The 12080-nt window shown below is 38.4% G+C and overlaps 1 pseudogene; it reads right to left on the bottom strand.

The window, feature by feature from the left end:
* Positions 1-322: 322 nt before the first annotated feature.
* Positions 323-12080, bottom strand: part of LOC104988325 — a 174925-nt pseudogene continuing 163167 nt past the window's right edge.

The following is a 12080-nucleotide window of genomic DNA, read 5'->3' as shown; positions in this document are numbered from 1 at the left end:
GCTATCGTGGACCTTCCATCTACAGTGTAACTTTTATCCCCAAGGTATCACTCTTTGGGAGGCAAAGTCCAAGATGGTGGCATAGGAAGAATCTGAAGACACCTCCTCCCATGGACACACCCAATACACAGATACACACAGATCATTTCCCTTTGAAAAATATCTGAAAAATAGATGAGCAGAAAAATATCTGCTCTCCACAACAAAGAATAAAAGGACCACATCAAAATGGGTAAGAGAGAGAGACAAGGTCATGCAAAATACCCACTTCCAGTGCAGCAACACACTATGGAGAAGGATCTCATTAGAAAGTGATTCTCCCTCAAGGAGTGAGGTACTGCTGCCCCACAATAGGCATCCTAACCCTTGGGATCGGCACCGAAGAGAAGAGCCCACAAAGCATCTGGTTTAGAAAACCAGCAGGGCTGACATCAGAGTCCCAAAGTGCTATAGAAAACTGAGATTCCTCTCTTAACGGACTTGCATTCAGTCTCACTAATCCTGAGATAAAGACAAAAAAAAAAAAAGAGCACCAGTTTGAAAAGTGCCTAGACTGTGCATGATGGTGATTCATTGGCCACTCTAACAGCTTCAGTTGGAGAGGCAGAGCACAGCTGAAACACTACCTGGAGACAGAGCCAATGACCTGGCAGTCACGAGATTTTTGCACTCTCCACCTAGTCTGCTACCACAGGGGCAAGTTTTGAGGCTTCGCTCACCTGCCACCGAGCTAAGACAGCTGCAGGCAAGTGGCTGCACCTCTAGCCTGTCGTCCTTCTGAAGCTGCAGAAGGACGACCACCTTCTGCCACCTCCCAGCTGGGGCTGGAGAGTACAAGTTGTAGGGCACAGGACAGACAGACAAGGTGCAGACAGACATGTATAAACAGGTATAGACAGACAAGACCCTCTCATGTTGCAAAGCTCAAGACAGAGCAAGCCGTTCCCTACCCTCATCCAGCTACCTAGCTAAAGCCAGTGGGAATGCACAACCCACACAGGAACAATTCTTGGCCAGCCAGGGGCACTGGCATTCCAGACTTCCATGGGACTGTAACCATCAGAAAGATAACTCTTTCTTGCCCATCATTTGAGTACCACCACGACATACACAGCCAGACCAGGTTTCTTTATCTTAACGGCTTTTTCATTTATTATTTCTTTATTTTTCTTTCTTTCTGTATTGAAGTATATAGGTGATTTAAAATATGGGGCTAATTTTAATCCTACAACCCCACACCTGGGCATATATCTGGATAAAACTACAATTCACAATAGCCAAAACATGGAAACAACCTAAAGGTCGATTAACAGATGAAAGGATAAAGAAGATGTGGTATGAATGTGTGTGTGTATGTGTGTGTGTACAATGGACTACTGCTTAACCATAAAAGAATGACATAATGTCATTTGCAGCAATATAGATAAAACTAGAGATGACCATATACTAAGAGAAGCAAGCCAGAAAGAGAAAGACAAATATAGTATGATATCACTTATATTGGAATCTAAAATATCACACGCACAGCCTTCTTTCTATGAAAAAGATCAATATACTTAGCCTGGAACATTAACTTGAAGGACAGGTTTTAGGTTTGTACCCATTTAGAAGCTAAGGAGGCACTCCCAGTGAACTGGTAAGCAGGGAGACAGCATCCTTACATACCTCACTACTGCTCAATGAAACTTTCAAGAAAGGAACTCATACATTTCATCTAGATCCCCAACTTTTACAACTGTCACCCAGATCTCCTCGACTCAAGGTCCACAATGGTGGACCTACACTGCTACAAATATTTCATACTTTAAAAGCTGCTGTTGGAGGGTTTGCTATCTAATCAACCTGAAAATAAGTGTTAAATAAGACCCCTCCTCTTGGAATACTGACAGTTCCAGCACACCCTCCACAATGGGGGTATATCAAGAATAAATCAGGAAGTTTATACAATGATAAAAGTTTTAGAGACAACCAAGAGTTAGAGCAGGGCTGAACGAGGAGGATCAGGAGCTACACAAGGCCACTCCAAAAGTGAGGGAGGTGTTTGCTTTGCTTAATACACAGAAACTGGAGATTTTAACAAAATGAGGAAACATAGAAATATATTTCAAACAAAAAAATTTAAAACCTCAAAAAAACAGCTTAGTGATATAAAGACAAGTACTCTCTCTGATAAAGTATTCAAAGTAATGATAATAAAGATGCTCATGAAACACAGGAGAAGAATGGATGAACACTGAGGTCATCAACAAAGAGAAAATTACAAAGCTGAAGAATACAGTGACCAAAAAATACACTTAAGGGGTTCAACAGCAGACTGGATCAAGCAGAAGGACAGATCAGCAAGCAATATGCAAATAAATGAAACTGCATCATCATCTTACACTGTATAAAGTAATTAACTCAAAATGGATTTAAGACCTGAACACAGGTGGTAAGCTCCTTCTCATCACACTTAGTAATTTGTGGGGGGGGGGGGGGCGTCTAACTCTGAAGGCAAAGGAAACAACACCAAAAACAAGCATCTGGGACTGTATCAAACTAAAAAGCTTATTCTCAATGAAGGAAACAATCAACAAAATGAAAAGGCAACCTATGGAATGGGAGAAGATATTTTCAAATTATATGTATATGATAAGGAAGCAGTATTAAAAGTATATAAAGCACTCATACAACTCATAAACAACAACAAAAACCAATCTGGTGGACATGGGAAGAGGATCTAAATAGACATTTTCCAAAGAAGACACATAGATGGCCAGAAAGCACATGAAAAGATGCTCAACGTCACTAATCATCAAGGAAATGCAAATCTAAACCACAGCGAGATATCATCCCAAACCTATCAAATTGGCTATTATCAAAAAGATAAAAAATAACCAGTGTTGGCTGGAGAAGGAAATAGCAACCCACTCCAGTATTCTTACCTGGAGACTTCCATGGACAAAGGAGCCTGGCAGGCTACAGTCCGTGGGGTCGCGAAGAGTCAGAAACGACTGAGTGACGATCACTCACTCACTCACTCAACCAGTGTTGGTAAATGTAGAGAAAAGAGAACCTTTATGCACTGTTGGTAGTAACGCACACTACTACAGGGACTGTGGCAAACAGTATGAAGGTCCCTCAAAAAATTAAAAATAGGGCTAGCGTCTCCTTCAGAAATTCTATACCTCTGAGTATTTATCTGAAGAAAATGAAAAGACTAATTTGAAATGGTATCTGTAACCCCTTCAGTAACTATAGCATTACTTACAATAGCCAAGATGTGAAAACAACCCAAGTGCCCATCAACAGTTGTATTGATAAAGAAGAGGTAGAACACACACAGACACAGAAATATTACTCAGCCATAAGAAAAGGATTTACCTTGCCATTTGCAACAACATGGACAGACCTTGAAAAGATTATGGCGAGTGAACTAAATCAGACAGAGTAAGACAAATACTGCCTGTCACTTATATACAGATTCTAAACAAACAAAGCAAAGTACAACTCAGATTCCCAGATGCAGAGTAGACTGGTGGTTGCAAGAGGAGAGGCGAGGTGGTGAGGAGTACATGGGTTAAAGGGATTAAGAAAAACAAACTTCCAGTTATAAAATAAATAACCCATTGGGGATGTGTAATAATATATACAGCATGGCACACATAGCTGATAATATTGTAACTAGATAATACTGGCAACTATACCTATTGCGGTGATGATTTCGTGATGTGTACAATGTCGAATCACTATGTTCTACACCAGAATCTAATATAATAAAATAGCTAAGCATATTTCAATTATACATCAATTAAAAAAAAAAAAAAAGAGTATCACTCCTCTCGTAACTCTCCCAACTTTCCTTATTGTTTGTAAGGACAGATGTCTATTCAAATATCCCAGTTTAAAGCAATCTCAATAAAAATGTTTCTTCATCCCCAACACTTCTGCACACCTAAAGAGGAATGTTCAACAGCTCAATCTGTTGGGAAGTCAACTGTATACATTTTATCCTGAAAACAAAGGTACGAAGCCCTCAGCAAACCAAAAGCTCATGAAGACAACAGTACAGGAAAAATCCCACAGGACATTTTAGACTCAAGACTTCCCCCAAACTCCCTTGTTGTTTAGTTGTTCAGTCATGTCTGACTCTATGATCCCATGGACTGTAGCCAGCCTGTTTGCTCTGTCCATGGGATTTTTCAATGCAAGAGTAATGAAGTGGGTTGCCATTTCCTTCTCCAGGGGATCTTCCTTATCCAGGGATCAAACCCACATCTCCTGCAAGTCTCCTGCACTGCAAGTGGGTTCTTTTTTTTTTTTTTTAATATACCACTGAGCCACCGGGGAAGCCCCCAAAATTCCTAAGTGTGTTATTTCCCATGTCATTGCAATATAAAGGCCAAGACACGTTTGGCGCTACCCTCCCAGTCTGGTTTTTTGGTTTGCTTGCTTGTTTCATGAATCACTCAGGTTTTATGGCCTCTGAATTTGTTCACATGTTCCCTCTTACCATTTCTCTGTTTTACTTTTCCATTACACTGATCTCTTTTTCCTCTCTCTTTTATACTTACTGCTCATAAACCTGCTTCCATTTTGCTAACAGAGACCATTCTTTCATCCAGGAAAGAGCTACCCGCAGTCAGTACAGCAGCCCCCTTCCTGGCAGCACCCATACCCCGTGATAGAGCCGAGTGGTTCACCGCACACAGGGAGGCGAGCCAGATATTCTGGGATGAATCCTCTAGCCTGCCACAAACTGTTTTATTTGGCAAATTACTTAATCTCTATGTGTCTCAGCTTCTTCATATTTTAAAAGGAGGTGATAATAGTATCTACCTCACAGTATTGCTGTGAGCATTAAATAAATTATACATGTACACATTTGGAACAGTTCCTGGCATATGACAATATCCATTGCTATCATTCTTACCACTGAGAAGGAATACACACCAGAAAACAAACACTCTCTCTCTAGGATCTCCTGTGTCTATGAAACAAAACAAACAAGACAACAACCAAGTTTCACAACACCCATGAAACTAAATGTCCAGAACTAAATAGGAAAAAGCCAACTGGTCAATTTGAAAGCATCTGTTGAAGGATGCCATAGGGAAAAATTGAAAATTTAAAATTCCAGGACATGTCATCCATTACACATGAGTAACTGTCTTCGAACATCAGTTTTGCCACTCATTTTTCCTAAATGTCCAAGTATTTGATGCATAGGTTTTGAATTGTGAAATAATTTGTACTGTCTCCAAATCATCTCTTCAAATACTAAATCTCCAACTTCCTTAAGGAGAAGGTTTGAAAAATATTTGCTTCACCTATGGTGTAATTATAGCTCTTACCTATGTAAACAAGTTACTTTTGTGATTTTGTTATTACTCATTTTTTATCTGTACAAGTTTAGATTCTATAATGGTAACACATCATGGGCAAACCAAAATGAATATTTCAAGCAATCTAAAACTGAAAAATAACATTTTTTTTTCTGAATCTGGCTGTGTTTATTGGCAAAGGAAAATTACAACAAAATGCTTTGGCAAGATTTTATAAATCCATGCTGCTAGAATATGTCACACTTGAGAAAAAAAGCAGCATGCAGGAAAAAACCCATGAATTAAATGTTTTTTGTTTTTTGTTTTTCCTAAATAGGTTGGAATGCAAGACATTTTGCCAAATATTTTAATTGTGCCCTGAAATTAAAACACAAATCCAAATTCCAATCCCCATAAGCACTTCTCCGTATTGATATGAACTATGCTGTGTTGCATGTTTCTGAAGTGGCTCAGTGGTAAACAATCTGTTTGCCGATGTAGGAGGCACACTAGATGTGGGTTCGATCCCTGGGTGGGGAAGATCCCTGGAAGAGGAAGTGGCAACCCACTCTAGTACTCTTGCCTGGGAAATCCCATGGACAGAGGAGCCTGGCAGGCTACAGTCCACGCAGTTGCAGAGTCGGAAATGACTGAGCATGCATGGGTGCGTGCATGTGGGCGGGCACACACGCACGTACGCACGCGCGCACACACACACGCGCGCACACACACACACAGATACTGTACTGCTATATTGAAGTTTCGTATTATTCAGGGTATTTAACTTCATATTTTTTGCCACAAGAGGACAGCTTGGTTTGAAGCAGAGCAGCATTAAATTGATGACAGTTTGCAATGTGGTAAACGTTTTTTAATTAACTGGTGCTACACTGGATGGGGCAGATACTGAGACCCTTTGCTTTAAGACATATTTCTGTAGCTCTGCATCATTAGTCAAGCACACATGTTTTGATACCATCCACACACATGAGCAAAATCTGTGCCCCTGCGTCCTCCAATCAGTTCTACATACACTGAATGCCAGGTTCAATGAAAATATTATTCCCAAATTCAAGGTTAATAAAGGAAGTGTAAAGATTGACAGTCATCCAATTAAAGCAGAAATTCCAATGATACATTCACAGTATACAGTATATGTATATAGTTACAATTTCATATGTGAAAATATTATACAAAAATAATTTTATGAATTATTTTTATAATCCTAATTATAATCCTATATCTAATTATAATCCTATAATCTAATTTATAATCCTAAACAAGTACATAAATATACAGAAATAAATATATGTATCTGTAGATAGATCTGACTAGAATGCCTTCACAATTAAATATTGGATAAAAACCACAATATAGTTTGATATTGTACTCAATATAGTGTGCATATTTCAATAGGGGTAATACATGAATTGGCTTGTCAATGGTCAATATTGAAATCAGATTGATTATATTCTTTGTAGCTGAATTATTTATATTCTTTGTGGAGAAGGTCTATATAGTCAGAAAAAAACAAGATTGGGATCTAACTGTGGCTCAGATCATGAATTCCTTATTGCAAAATTCAGACTCAAACTAAAGAACACAGAAAAATACTAGGGCATTCAGGTATGACCTAAATCAAATCCCTTATGATTACACAATGGAAGGGACAAATAGATTCATGGTATTAGATCTGATAGAGAGCCTGAAGAACCACGGATGGAGGTTCATAACATTGTATGGGAGGCAGTGATCAAAACCTTACAGTAAGCCTTAGAGATAGCTGAGAAGAGAAGAGAAGTGAAAGGAAAAGTAGAAAAGGAAAGATATACCCATCTGAATGCAGAGTTGCAGAGAATAGCAAGGTGAGATAAGAAAGCCTTCTTAATTGAACAATGAAAGGAAATAGAGGAAAACAATAGAATGGGAAAGACTAGAGATCTCTTCAAGAAAATTAGAGATACCAAGGGAATATTTCATGCAAATAAAGGCACAATAAAGGACAGAAACAGTATGGACCTGACAGAAGCAGAATATGTTAAGAAAAGGTGGCAAGAATACACAGAGAACTATACAAAAACGATCCTAATGACCCAGATAATTGCTATGGTGTGATCACTCATCTAGAGTCAGACATGCTGGAGTGTGAAGTCAAGTGGGCTATCACTATGAACAAAGATAGTTGAAGACGGTATTAGATGGAATTTCAGCTGAACTATTTCAAACCCTAAAAGATGATACTGTTAAAGTGCTGCACTTAATATGCCAGTAAATTTGGAAAACTCAGCAGTGACCACAAGACTGGAAAAGGTCCAGTTTCACTCCAATCCAAAGAAAGGCAATGCCAAAGAATGTTCAAACTACCATACAATTGCATTCATTTCGTCTGCTAACAAAATAATGCTCAAAATCCTTCAAGCAAGGCTTCATTAATATATGAATCGAGAACTTCGAGATGTACAAGCTGAATTTAGAAAAGGCAAAGAAACCAGAGATCAAATTGCCAACATCCATGGACACAGAAAAGGCTAGAGAATTCCAGAAAAAAACATCTACTTCTGCTTCATAGATTATGCTAAAGCCTTTTACTGTGTAGATCACATCAAACTGGAAAATTCTTAAAGAGATGGGAATACCAGACTACCTTACCTGCCTCCTGAGAAACCTGTATGCAGGTCAAGATGCAACAGTTAGAATTGGACATGGAGCAATGGACTGCTTCAAAACTGGTAAAGGAGTATATCAAGGCTGTCTACTGCCACCCTGTTCATTTAACATATATGCAGATGAGTATATTTAACTTATAGGAAATAGCAACCCACTCCAGTGTTCTTGCCTGGAGAATCCCAGGGACAGGGGAACCTGGTGGGCTGCCATCTATGGGGTCGCACAGAGTCGGACACGACTGAAGAGACTTAGCAGCAGCAGCAGCATATGAAATGTCAGGATGAATGAAGCATAAGCTGGAATCAAGACTTCAGAGAGAAATATCAGTAACCTCGGATACGCAGATGAAACCATCCTTATGGCAGAAAGTGAAGAGGAACTAAAGTCATCTTGATGAAGGTGAAAGAGGAGAGTGAAAAAGCTGGCTTTAAAACTCAACATTCAAAAAACTAAGATCATGGCATCCAGTCCCATCACTTCATGGTAAATAGATGGGGAGACAATGGAAACAGTGACAGACTTTCTTTTCTTGGGCTCCAAAATCACTGTGGACAGTGACCGCAGCCATGAAATTAAAAGATGCTTCTCAAGAAAAGCAATGACAAACCTAGATAGCATATTAAAAAGCAGAGCCATTACTTTGCCTAAAAAGGTTCCTATAGTCAAAGCTATGGTTTTCCAGTAGTCAAGTATGGATGTGAAAGCTGGACCATAAAGAAAGCTAAGTGCTGAAGAATTGCTGCTTTCGAACTGTGGTGTTGGAGAAGACCTTGAGAGTCCCTTGGACTGCAAGGAAATCAAACCAGTCAATCTCAAAAGAAATCAACCCTAAATATTAATTGGCAGGAATGATGCTGAAGCTGAAGCTGCAATACTTTGCCTACCTGCTGCAAAGAGAAAACGCATTGGGAAAAAAAAAAAAAAAAAACCCTGATGCTGGGAAAGATTGAAGGCAGAAGGAGACGGGAGAGCAAGAGAGGTTTGGATGGCATAATCAACTCAATGGACATGAGTATGAGCAAACTCCGGGAGATGGTGAAGGACAAAGAAGCCTGGCATGCCGCAGTCCATGGGTTGCAAGGGTTGGACATGACTGAGCAAATGAATAACAAAATGATCAATAATTTTAGTAAAGCAGATGACTTAAGAGCCAGCTAAGCCCATGGAACTATTCTTGTCAAACTGTTCTATATATTCAGAGACATTTCTGTGCACAAAAAGTTCATTTATAAAATTCCTTCAAGTGAATTATTGATATTGAGTGGAAATCATCTCCATGAATTTTCTTTAAATATGAATCAATAGTTTCATAAATCCAAGGCTCTCAATTAAATTTGAATAACTGGAAAAAGCATGTATTTTTGACTGGAAAAAGTATCAAGCCTTGGCCTAGTAAGGTTACTCAAGGAAACAATTATATTCAATTATAATTAGTTTTGTTTACTTCTTAGTCATTATCTATATTAAGTTAATCTTAATGCTTTAAAATGTATTAACACATGTAATTCTCCAGACAATCCTGTAAAGGGATCCTATCTCCCATCCTTCAGTTGAAGAAACTGAGGAAGGAAGAGCTTAAGTCATATGGCCAAGACCCAGCTTCCCTGGTGGCTTAGAGGTTAAAGAGTCTGCCTGCAATGCCGGAGATCCAGGTTCAATCCCTGGGTTGGGAAGATCCCCTGGAGAAGGAAATGGCAACCCACTCCAGTATTCTCGTCTAGAGAATCCCATGGACCGAGGAGCCTGGTAGGCTACAGTCCATAGGGTTGCAAAGAGTAGGACACAACTGAGCAACTTCCCTTTCACTTTCAATAGCTATTAATTAGTAGAATGGGGTTTGGACCCAACCAATTTAGGGGTTCCCTCATGGCCCAGAGGTTAAAGTGTCTGCCTGCAATGTGGGAGACCTGGGTTCAATTCCTGGGTCGGGAAGATCCCCTGGAGAAGGAAATGGCAACCCACTCCAGTATTCTTGCCTGGAGAATCCCATGGATGGAGGAGTCTGGTGGGCTACAGTCCACGGGGTCACAAAGAGTCGGACATGACTGAGCAACTTCACTTTCACTTTCTCTCCACTCCAGTACTCTTGCCTGGAAAATCCCATGGACAGAGGACTTTGGTAGGCTACAGTCCATGGGGCTGCAAAGGGTCAGAGACGACTGAGTGACTTTACTTACTTACTTACTTTTTCTCTATCACTTTGCCTTGTCATTCCTTGTATTGTAGAAGACCAATCAAGGGTTTTTATAAAATGATTCCCAATTTTCAACAGAGCAGTGTATTTCATAAATACTTATCTAAATTTTAGTTTCTATAATTTATAAAATGAGAATATTATTATTATCAGAAGGATAAAATTTGAAAAAGATGATCTACATGAATAGCTACTTACAAAATCTGTTTATTTTGTTATAAATATTTTTAATAACAAGCAAAGAAGGAAAGGGCACTTCAGAGCTTCTTTTAAGACAAAGAACATGCATACACACAGACACACTCTTTATAGGAAATTTGCTCCTTCGACAATTTATCCCATTTTCTTATTTGAATTTTCTTTTAGCCTTCCCCTGTGACACTCAGTAATATTTTTCAAAATAATCATTGGCTACACAAATTCTGTATAACTACTATTTTTATAACAATCATCATTTTGTATAAAATGCAAGTCTTTAAGATGTGATTAACAACATTGTAAATAAATCTTATTCCACATTTTTACAGATTTCAAAATACATTTCTAGATGCATAATTACTAAAGCAAATTACGTAAAATTGCTTGTGACTCTTGAAATGTATCATAAGATTGCCTCCAAAATAAAATAATGCTTAAATTTATAACTGTATAATTTTTTATCAACACTAAATATACATTTCAATGACTCTTTGCTTAGAAGATAAAAAATATCTGATCAATATTTTAATTTATATTTCTTTCTTTCCAGAAGGTGCACATACTTTTCCATGTTTTTATCTATTTACATTTCATTTTATGTGTTTTTCAGTGCCCTTTTATTCATAATGCCAAGTTGATTTGTAAGTTTAGCTTTTATGCTAAAGATAGCAACTGCTTGGTAGGTTACATTTTCTCGTTGTGGGTTCTTTTCATTTTGCTTGTGAATAAAAATACTTTTTTAGAAGGAAATGGCAACTCACTCCAGTATTCTTGCCTGAAGAATCCCATGGACTAGAGGAGTCTGGCAGGTTACAGTCCATGGGGTTGCAAAGAGTCAGACACAACTAAACAACTGATACACAAAAATATTTTACATTATACCATGAAAAATGCATCTACTTAACAGAATTGTCAAACTTCACTAAATCATTTAAAGGTAAAAAGCAAAGTACCTCTTTTTCAAATCCACCGATCCTATTTCAGTCCATCCACACACAGATGCTCAGCGTTTCTCTATGTCTTTAACTGCACCCACTTCACCTTGCTCCACTCCCTCCATCCTCCTCTCTTCTCATCTCTCCTCCTGTATCTTCCCTCTCTGAGTTCCCTCCTTCCTTCACTGTGACTCCCTCCCCAACTGCCCTTTCTCCAGCCCTCCCTCTCTCCCCATTCTCTTGGTCTCTCTGAGAACATCTACATGTTTACCAGCACATTTTAATAACAAAACGGGATCACTGGTGATCATACTAGTTAACTATTCTACAACTCACTTTTCCTCCCCCCATTTAGCCATGGGCATTGTTTTGTGACCACACATATAGTACCACCTCATTAATTCTCGAAGGTGAGCAGAATATCATTGAATACATATATCATAAATTTCTTATCCAGTCTCATAATTGTGGACATTTGGATTATTTCTAATGCCTAAGCTTTTATAATCAATGCTAGTAATGAACATAAACATATATCCTTGTGTTTCTGTTATTATTTTGTTTGTGATTCTTAGGTGTAGAAAAGTAAAGCTTTATGTCTGATAATCTGATAATCTGATAATCTGAAAAAGAATATAGACACAGATATATGAATCACTTAAGTGTACACGTTAAACTAATACAACACTGTAAATCAATTGTATTTCAATAAAAAAGAAGAAAACCTCAGGGAGAAAAGAAGTTTGATTTCACAAATTTTTCTGTTAACAAACAGTACTTAAT

The sequence above is a fragment of the Bison bison genome, unplaced genomic scaffold, assembly GCF_000754665.1.
Source record: "Bison bison bison isolate TAMUID 2011002044 unplaced genomic scaffold, Bison_UMD1.0 scf7180017864123, whole genome shotgun sequence".
Lineage (NCBI taxonomy): Eukaryota > Metazoa > Chordata > Mammalia > Artiodactyla > Bovidae > Bison > Bison bison.
The sequence above is the reverse complement of the archived record's forward strand: the minus strand, read 5'-3'. Positions and strand labels throughout refer to the sequence as shown.